We start from the raw sequence: 10,256 nt of genomic DNA, 5'->3' as shown, positions 1-10,256 counted from the left end.
GCTCGATGTGTCATACCTTGGCTCCATACAGAGAGCGTGTAGCTTGCCGCCGGACTTAAGAAGCGTTCTTGAACACGGTAGCGAGTTTCAGAGTCCCCTGTTCCGCTTTTTACGGGAAATTTTTTTTATTATATATAATATGTCTTATGTGTTGTGTGTCTATATGTTTTGTCTGAGTGCATGTATTTATGAGCGTGAATGGCAAGGGGTGAGGGGGAAATATAACGTCATCATCGCCCCTGGAACGTTGAGAGCCTAAGAGTGTGTGTTCAGGGTCGATAGCGGAAAAAAATGGTCCTCGAGCTCTGCAGAAGGTTTATGGGTCCGCTTTTCCGCTTTTTAGGGGAAATTGTTTTTTTGTTTTATTGTATGTAATATGTCTTACGTCTTGTGTGTCTCTATGTTTTGTGTGAGTGCGTGTATTTATTAGAGTGAATGGGGAAGGGCGAGGGTGAAATATAACGCCATCATCGCCCCTCGAACGTTGAGAGCGTATGAGTGTGTGTTCGGGGTCGATGGCTTAATATTTATAAAAGTGCTTCATCGACCCCAATCTAGATTAGTTTGAGTATAGGTCGGTGGAGGAATATCAAGTACTCCACCGTCCAAACGGAATGAGTGTACTGTATGGATGCATTTATATGTATGAATGTATTTATTTGCATGAATGTAGTGTTTGAAAGGGTAAATAGAATATAGACTTAGTTGGGGGCTGAAATGACCTAGATGTCGAAAGCCCGTCAAAAAAAAAACACATAATAATTGGTCTGTATTAAAGGATTAGAGGTAAAAAACAAATATAAAATCTCCCATTTATGTTTACAATTGGATTTTGTAAATAAATCTTTGAATATTCAATCTCTTTTACTTACTACTATATATACTTTCTATTTATTTTTATAACGTTCCAGTAGTTTGATTTTTTTAAGTTGTACCATTTTTAAGTCTCAAATTTGCACGAGTGATGGTTTTAAGAGATACAGATTCGGCTAGAATCATAACATTGTTGAAAAATAGAAGAAGTCAAGCCATGGCCAGGGTGTTTAAAATTCCCTGAACAACTGTCCGAAGGTTCTTCCATCGCTACCAACATGTTACTCAAGAAGTCGTGGATCAGGTCGATATCGTGTCACATCTCAGAGAGATGATCGTTTTATTGTTTTGAACCCTATCGATTTCTATCGCTGTTGAGATGAAGGAACGCTTCAACAAGTTAGAAATGTTAATTTTAGTTGACGCGCTTTCAGATGCTGGATTAAGTGCGAGAAGGCCTGCCAATGGCCCAGAACGTCTGACAAAGCACTGAACAGCTCGGTTAAGCAAGAAATCACACCAATTGGTGTGAGCAAGATCGGACTAAAATATCCTTTACGGATGAGTCAAAGTGTTTGAGGTTTTCGAAAGGCCGAGAAAGGGTTTGGAGAAGAACAGGACAGCGATATTTCCTCGCAATATTTTCACTCCGGAGAAGCTATGGAGGTGGTGGTTGGTTTTGGCAGGCAATTCTATGGAAGGTCGCACAAACTTGATCTCCATTGAGGGTTCCCAACAGTTGCGCAATACATTAAAAACGTGTTGTAATGAGAAGTTGTTCCTTATTACCACTAATTAGTGATGGACTTTCTGAGAGTTGTGCTAACAGATGGTAAATTTTAATAAAAAATATCTCCATTGATACTTCTTCCAATGGTAACGGTTAATTTAGTCAACTGTACAGCTGGAGTACAAAGTGAACTCATTCTGGAATTAAATACGAATATCTATTTTTCCTTTAAAAAATGGTATATTTATTTCTTTTATTTTCAGGAGTTACAGGCCCAAATGAGTACATTTTCTGATAAAAATCTAAATAGTCGTACCCTTGGTAAGCATCGTATGATCAATGAAGTACATATTAATAAAATAAAATAAGGAACTGGAATTATAAACTGTTAATAGGATTTAGTTCTAGAGGTTTTACCTGTTAACTTTTTTTTGCGTAGATTACGACACAAATTTGGAGTCTTTTGACTTACCCAGCCATGAATGAAAAGATACATAATTTACAAAAAACTAAAGTGGCAAAATTAGAAAATTTAGGAAACTGCTCAATGCACTAATCAACATAGAAATCATAAATGGTGGAGTAAATGCGTTGTTTTTTTTGTTTTTTGTTTTTTTTGGCATTGACCTTTTGTCTTCAGCCATGTTTGTTATTATTATTATTTTTTTAANTATATATTAAACTAATTGAACCACACGACGAAATCAAATTTTAATACACGAATGAAGTTTCAAGGGGCATTATGATTACGAATCAAAATGAGCTGTCTAATTTTGTAAAAGTAGTGAAACAGAGAAGATGATATTTTAGCTTGAAGTAATTTTGAGGATTTAGTAACTGCGAATGGTGGTTGTAGGGAACATGGTAATCTAACTCCCCCGAAGTCACTTAACTATGATTAGTCTGAACAAAGTGAAACTCTGAGTATTAGCTAATAAAATTATTAACGGAATCATTTTCTGAAAATAATTGATAAACGCATTTTGTAAAATACTAACAAATTAAGACATACTAAATAAATTTTCTTTCTACGATACCTAAATTTCTGTTAATTTGCCATTCTTAATATAATATACTAATAAAGAAATAAAACAAAGAATATATATTCAAATGAGTTGTCATATTTTTTCTTATTATTCCCAGAAACTTAAGATGTAAGAATGTCCACTATTATATTACTAACCTAACATTTATTATGAAAATATCATATTTTGATTAAATAAAAAAATATATTAACTGATAATTGAACAACAAACATAAAAATATTTAAATTTTTGATTATCCAATAAATATCACTTTATAATTAACATGTCAACAACATTCTTACACAACACCAATATGACACGACAAAAATACTACCACACTTTATGCCTTGAAGATGACCGGAATGAAGGTCGAAACATCGATAAAAAAATGAATAAGGTGTTTTTCCAAACTACCTCATTTTTAACCGCTTCTCACGACTTCAACAAATTATCAAACAGCAGGTCACTAAGAAACACACAAATATCACTTTATTGAGAACCATTAAATCAAATTAATTAATAATTTATACATATTTATTAAATATTTGTACATTGATTATTTCTGTGCGTTAACCGCCCAGCCCTACCATATGGAGACCGTACACGTGCGGATCACACCGACGAAATATAATTTTGGTTCTGGAAAAGTTAACGCCTTCCTTAGGCCCTTTATGTCAAAAGGTGCGCCTTGAGAAAGACGAAGCGTTGTTTTTTTTTTCATGGACAAATATTTGTACATACATACATTTGTTTTGATAAAATTGGAATTCTAAAAGTCTATGGAAGGTTCCTGTTGCTAATATCCCATCCCTTTTACAAATAATGGAGAGATCACTAGCCCGGATTAAACTAACCTGTGCACGTACTTGTTAATAATGCGCTTTACGCTAGGGCTAAGCATTTTTAGATAGCCTGGCTGAATTGCTCTGGAACAGATGTTATCAAAAAACCAAAAAATACATATTTAACATTTTTCGACTAGTTTTACATTTTTACCGCTTTCATGAAATACTTGTTCTCAGGAGACTTTAGAGCCAGTACAACTTTGAAATTTTAAATTAGAACTTGTATATTTTTACGCAATTGTAAAACAAAATACGCTGAAAATGTTGGCGCAATCATTTTTTATATGGATCAAATAATAACAAAGTTACGGTACTGTTAAATGAAATATGTTTATTCTTGATTATTAAGTATTTTCATTTGCTGTTTTATTGCTAGTCGGTTTTATGATTTTCTTTAGAATGATGTTGATGGGTCTTTTGAACATATCTGTGTTCCTGTATGTTGGTCATGGCATTCGAAACAAAAAGATTGTTTTTTTTTTTTTTAAACTGCTTCCGTTGATTAATTATTAAGGTACGATTCACACTGGTAGCAGATCAGTTAACATTACCTAAAAAATTCAGTTTAATTAGTTCCCGCACTTTTACAATATTTTATCATTTTGTGTTTGTTATGTATTGTTATGTTATTTCACCTGGCATTAAAACAACAACTTATTTAAAAACAAATACAGAATTTTTATTAAAATTAACTATTTATTGAAAATAATAATAAAAAAAAATTAGATATTTGTAAGCCATCGTTTTTTTCCTTTTTGGCCAATTTAAAATATGATTTTACCATAGTTTTTAGTGTAAAAACGTTTAAAAAAGTAAGAGAAATAATACACGTTCTCTTTTAAAATTTCAAAGTATGTAGTACTAGCTCTGAAGTATCCTGACAACAAATAATTAAAGAAATGCAGTTCATCATCATCCATTTTACACACTGGGCATTACGGGATGTTGGCTCTTTTAAACTTGTATAGGTATGCTGCAAAATTCCTGATAACATTTGCAGTGTATAAAAATCTGGAAGTATCCATTTCTACCGTCAGTTCAATTGTATGGAAATATTTAAAAGTACGTCTTCCTTATTGTATAATATTACTGCCCTATTTTACCATCTGGGTTGCCACCTTTCGTCTATCTATTTGTTCATATAAATCACGCAATGCTTTTTCAGAGCCCTTCTGAGCCATTTCAGTTTGTGATTCTCAACGCCTAGCGTTTTTCCATCCTTAATTTTCCCAAGAGCTACTTTGCTTTGAACGACAACGTCAATGGGTTTGGCGTATGCTGTAACTTGTAAGGAGTGCGTGGTGGATGTTGTCATGTATGCTTTTGAATACCTCAGTATGACTATTGTTCGGCTTTGCAAAGGATGTTTCTGGTACTGTTTTTGTATTTTAGTCGCCACGCCGCATTTCCGAACATATGTAGTTATGAACAGGTAAGCCCTTTTATACACCGTTGATAGGGCTTTTAGGGCTCAGTGCCTAGTTAGTTTTAGCTATTCTACTCAGTTGAGAGAATAAAACAGCGTTAATATTAAAAAAATTAAATGGTCTATCATGGTTGTCTGCATAACAAAACATTCTCTCTTTGTGAATTTATTTCCGAAAACATTCTTAACGCAAAAAAACTAACAGAAATCTCAATTAAAAATAAATTTTTATTTAGAAATCGTGAGATGCGGTCAGGTGTGCTGTAGGTATCAGAAAACTATTTTCTTTATCGTGCCAACGTTTCGATCTTTATTGAGATCATCTTCAGGGCCTGGGGTTTACAAACATTGTTTACATATACCAATTACATTGTGGATGTGGAAAAGTGAATTTATACAATGCAAAATATATTTTTTATATATTCAATCAAAGTATTTCTACTCAATCAAAGTAACTTGACACAGTCTTTTGTGTAATTGTGCCATTCTTGCGTGTCGTGTCGAGAGTGCCAGTGAGATTTTGCTATTTTGTGTTTTTATACGTTGGATTTTGAAGGGGTGGGGAAGGATGTCGGAATAGAAAAGACATTTTTGTATAAGGCGTCGACTTCTTTGAGGTGAAAAGAGCCGACGAAGGGAAAAAAATGTGTTGGTAATGGCTCGGTCAGATTATCCTTTCAAGATTATATAGAAAGGGATAAAATAGGAAAAGGAAAGCTAAATTGTTGGGAAATTAGACTATGTGAAAAATATTTGATGTGTGGAATGTAATGTGATGATATAGGTATGTTATCTGTATTGAATTTGATTAATGATATTGGCGTAGCTGCGACTGAGTTTACATGTATCTGTTCTGTAATTGATGCTGTGTTTATCTCTGTTGATATAAACCATTTCTAAGAAATTACGTTTATGTTTGTTTTGTTCTGTGTGTAATACTTTTGGATTTTTGAAGTCGAAATTGTGTTGGTGTTCAAGATGGTGGGTAGCGAGTGCTGTAGGATTTTGCTTAGGTTTTTTGCAATCATAGATATGTTGCTTTACTCTCTTGTCCAGATATTGGGATGTAAGACCGATGTAAGTTGCCGGACAGTTTAAACAGTTCATCTTGTAGATTACGTCAGATTTATTTGTTATTGATGTAGGATCTTTAATTTTTGAAAAACGTGTTTGAATTGTATAATTTTTGAAAGCTATTTTGAAGTTATCGGACAAGAGAAATGTGTTTAATAAAAAAATTAAGAATAAAAATAATTCACTTTTGGCAGTAAAAAAAATGATCTCATAAACATTTATAGTAACAGTATTTTATTACTTAATTACATTAAAAGAAATTACGTATAATAAAAATAGTGGAAATAAATATTAATTCGTCGTTCTAAGGAATAACGAAATTCATTCTATGTCAATTCAATTTTCTTAACATATTTCATTGTTCTATATATTTCTTTAAATAAATAGAAAATTCGTCGTCGCGTTGAACAGTAAAACCTCCATTTTCTCTCAATTGAATTCTGTAAACTTTTTTCATACAAAATCAGTAGTAGGAAGCTAAATGAAAATTTCGAATAATTTACTATTGGGAAAGTGTGATTGCCATTGAAACAGAAATTTATATCTCATCTACTAAATAATATATAATGAAGGTATGTGGTATCTTTTATTCGGACCCTGCCGAATGGGACAATAATAAAAAATAATATTCAGCAGATCCTTGCTGCGCAGTGGAAATAATACAAATAAAACAAAATCCGAATTACAACAAAAANATGGCACGAGAGGGATTCGAACCCACGACCTTCGGCTAGATACGCCGCTGCTCTACCACCTGAGCTATCGTGACCTCGATCCGCTCGGACGGTCGTGGGTTCGAATCCCTCTCGTGCCATTAGCTTTTTTTTCATCTCAACTAAAAACCTTAATTAATTGTAATGATTTAATTGGTCAAGCGGGCCACGAAATTAGTGAATATCATAATTTAACTTGAAAATTACAACATAACAAAAAGATAAACAAAAAGTCAATTAAATAAAAATTGTCGTGATTTTCATGACAAATAATAATAACAATATTCCATTGTACTATATATTTCTTAAAGTAAATAGTAAATTCGTCGGTGCGTTGAATAGTAAAACCTTGATTCTATGTCAATTGAATTCTGTAAACCTTTTTCAGTAATAGAAAGCTAAATGAAAATCACTAACAAATTGCTAGTAAGAAAGTCCGATTGACATTGAAAAATAAATTTATATCTCATCACATAAATAAAAATAATAACAATATTCCATCGTACTATATATTTCATTAAATAAATAGTAAATTTGTCGTTGATTGAATAGCCTGTCTGAATTCCGTAAACTTTTTTCATACAAAATCAGTAATAGGAAGGAAAATGAAAATTTAGAATAATTTCCTAGTAAAAAAGTCTGATTGCCATTGAAAAATAATTTATAAAAATTTATACCTCATCAAATAAATAAAAATAATTACAATATTCCATTTTACTACATATTAGTGAGAAAAAATAGTAAATTCGTCGTTCCTATTAATAGCAAAACTTCGATTTCGTGTCAATTCAGTTGTGGAAACCTTGTCCACTGAGGATGACATTATGTTCCCACTGATCGAAATAGCCTGTCCCTAACGAAACTGAAGAAATTTGAAGTATTTCAGGACCAGAAGGTTCATTCGGAATTTATGAAATTTTTTTTAGTTTGAAAAATAAAGTGTTGAATAAAATAAAAGTAACAAAGTGTTTAACGATACAATAATAATTTAAAAAACTTAAAAATTAATTTATTTATTGTATTTATTATGTCATTTGCTGAATCTTACCTTGTGTGTCGTTTCACCGCAGCCTTGTATGACTAGAGCGTGACGTAAGATTAAAAAACAGGTCCAACACAAAAGAAAAATGCTCTTTAGTGTGGACAAATCGTTCCACTGCCAAATCAACGAAAACGACTGGCCAGTGATCGTCATAAAATCTACGAATATGATCACGAGCAAATAAGGACTAAATATGAAGTTTAATACTTGACAGGAATGTTGCCAGGTCAAGTACGAGTTCATTAAACGCTTGAATAAATGCTGGCTTTTTGACATTATCACAGCTTTCTTAATTTTCTTTAAAAAATATCTTAACCCGTGTAATAAGACGTTGAAATGTAAAGTCACAAGTGCCAGATACATTACGGTTAACGAATTGATGATCAATTTTAGTGTTGGGTCATCGAGAACGGCAACGATGGCAACAATGACCGATAAGAGCGCAAAAACGACCAGAAACAGGGCGTATGGGTATTTTGGAGAAAAGCCAAACTCTCTTTCAAGCTCAATCATCAACGTTAGTAATTTGTTCCAATACTTCAACCCTCTTATGACTGTCAAGGAATAAATAGTCTGCACAGAAAAGGTCCCCAAGTAGAAGAAAAGAACTACAATCCGGAATACTATAGAATCAGTTGTATTCAGATAAATATCGTAACAATTTTTAACGACATAAACAATATTTAAAACCGTGAGAAGTGCAGAAACCGTGAGTTTCCTTTTGCTTACGACGATTGCACCGTTTTTCATCTCGAGAGGACAGCATCCGACCCAGCCCAGGATCATAAACCATTTTTCAAAAAGTATTCTCACAGCGCTTGATTTTCGTCGAAGTACCATGTGGATGAATTGGATGTGACGATCGAACATTTGACACTGATCGAATTCCTTTGTGATTAACGCAAATAGATTGGTAACATGAACCTGATAAAAAAAGAAAAACCTTGTCATTTCGTGACTGGTTTTTAATCACTTTCTGATTATGAAAGCACTTGCTACAATATCATGTTAGTTATAATGCTCACATAATTTGCTATTAATTTACTAAACGAACATACAATTTGTTCCACGACAAATGGGTACACACTGACCATGTGGTGCATATGATACAATGAAGTTTTACTACATTAAATTAAATGGAAAATGAAGCAAGGATGAATCCAACTTGGGTTAAAGACGTGAACCACCAACATTCTGGAGAATTGCAGTAGATGAATCAATCATCATCTACGTCTGTGTAGACGGTGTTCAAAAACTAGTGTGAAGTTTGTAAAAATTTTTGGAAAAAGAAGACCAAAACTTTGCTAAAAATAAAGTTTTTGGAATGAGGGATTGAAGGTTGTCGTTTTCCTGGCCGCCACACGGACTATCTAATAAAACACATTATAGGAACGGCTGATGAAAAAGGAAGCAACGTTAAATGGAATTTCAATTATTTATTCTTTTTATGTAATGTCTTGGTTGAGACGAAAAAGCTAGTGTTACGAGCGGGATTCGAACACACGACCTTCGGCTCAATACGCCGTTGCTCTTACCACTTTTATACTTCGATCAATCGATCAGTGGTTTTTTCGTTAATGGATTTAATAAGTATGACTTATTATATTTTTTGGTATTTAATGATCAATCACGTTTTATTACGTCAAATTTGAAAGAAAAAAATTGATTCTTTTGTCTTCTTTTTATAACAATTTATTTGCAGCTTGTACATATCAAGTCACAATATCAATTCATTTTTCAATCCCTGTCACATTATTGACACTACATCCAGCATTACACCTAAAGGAAACTTGTTAAGAAAAACCTGGATGGTTTGACTGGTAGGCAATTTGGCACTTAGGGGCGAGTAGGTCTCGGATCATGGGGTAATAGTAACAGGTAATGATAGATCGATAAATTTAGTGTGGTACTTGTGGAAGCAGGATTGGAGCTAGATAGGTTAGTGAAATACTGAAAATAAATTTTTTGACAATTTGTCATAGCAGTTTAGATTGGAAGGTTTGAATGTGCAGGAAACTAGAAGCCTTGGCGAAACCCAAATTTCCATTCCGTATGTCCAAAGTGTTTGTAATAATTTCTCGAGTAGATTTTTGACGGTCAAAACAAATTTCCGTAATAAGAGTAAGCATGTAAGCTTTCTAGAACTTTTATTTTAAGTCTTCTGTAGAGATTATACTGTCTAAGTATAATCCTAATTACCTGTCTTTAATGGACGTCCGTAGTTCCTTGTTGTTGATGTACAGTACAGCAAGAGTATAATTTAAATGTAAACATACACCATGTTCATTTTTTCTCATTCTACTCGTTCATTATTTTTTGCATCAGGCTTCGATAAACTCAAGATGTTTTAGAAGGAAGGATTCAGGTTTGAATAGAAAATTTCATCATCCGCATAGGACGTCATGCTGTTTTATGTAAGAAAATCAGAAGTGTAAATAGTAAAAAAAGATGGGACAAATGATGGTTCCTTGAAGCCTGCTGTATTGGTCTAATTTCCTTAGAACTCGTCGTATCTCCCTCTGAAGCAGACAAATTATGTCCTTTCATTTTGCGACAATTGAATTATAATTACAAGATATGTTATGCAA

General features: G+C 33.1%; 1 protein-coding gene across 1 annotated transcript in view; it reads right to left on the bottom strand.

The window, feature by feature from the left end:
* Positions 1–10,256, bottom strand: part of LOC106668446 (5-hydroxytryptamine receptor-like) — a 335,670-nt gene that overhangs the window by 216,013 nt on the left and 109,401 nt on the right. The window lies entirely within an intron of this gene.

This window comes from Cimex lectularius, unplaced genomic scaffold (genome assembly GCF_000648675.2).
Source record: "Cimex lectularius strain Harlan isolate CLEC.00 unplaced genomic scaffold, Clec_2.1 scaffold273, whole genome shotgun sequence".
Classification (NCBI taxonomy): domain Eukaryota; kingdom Metazoa; phylum Arthropoda; class Insecta; order Hemiptera; family Cimicidae; genus Cimex; species Cimex lectularius.
The sequence above is the reverse complement of the archived record's forward strand: the minus strand, read 5'-3'. Positions and strand labels throughout refer to the sequence as shown.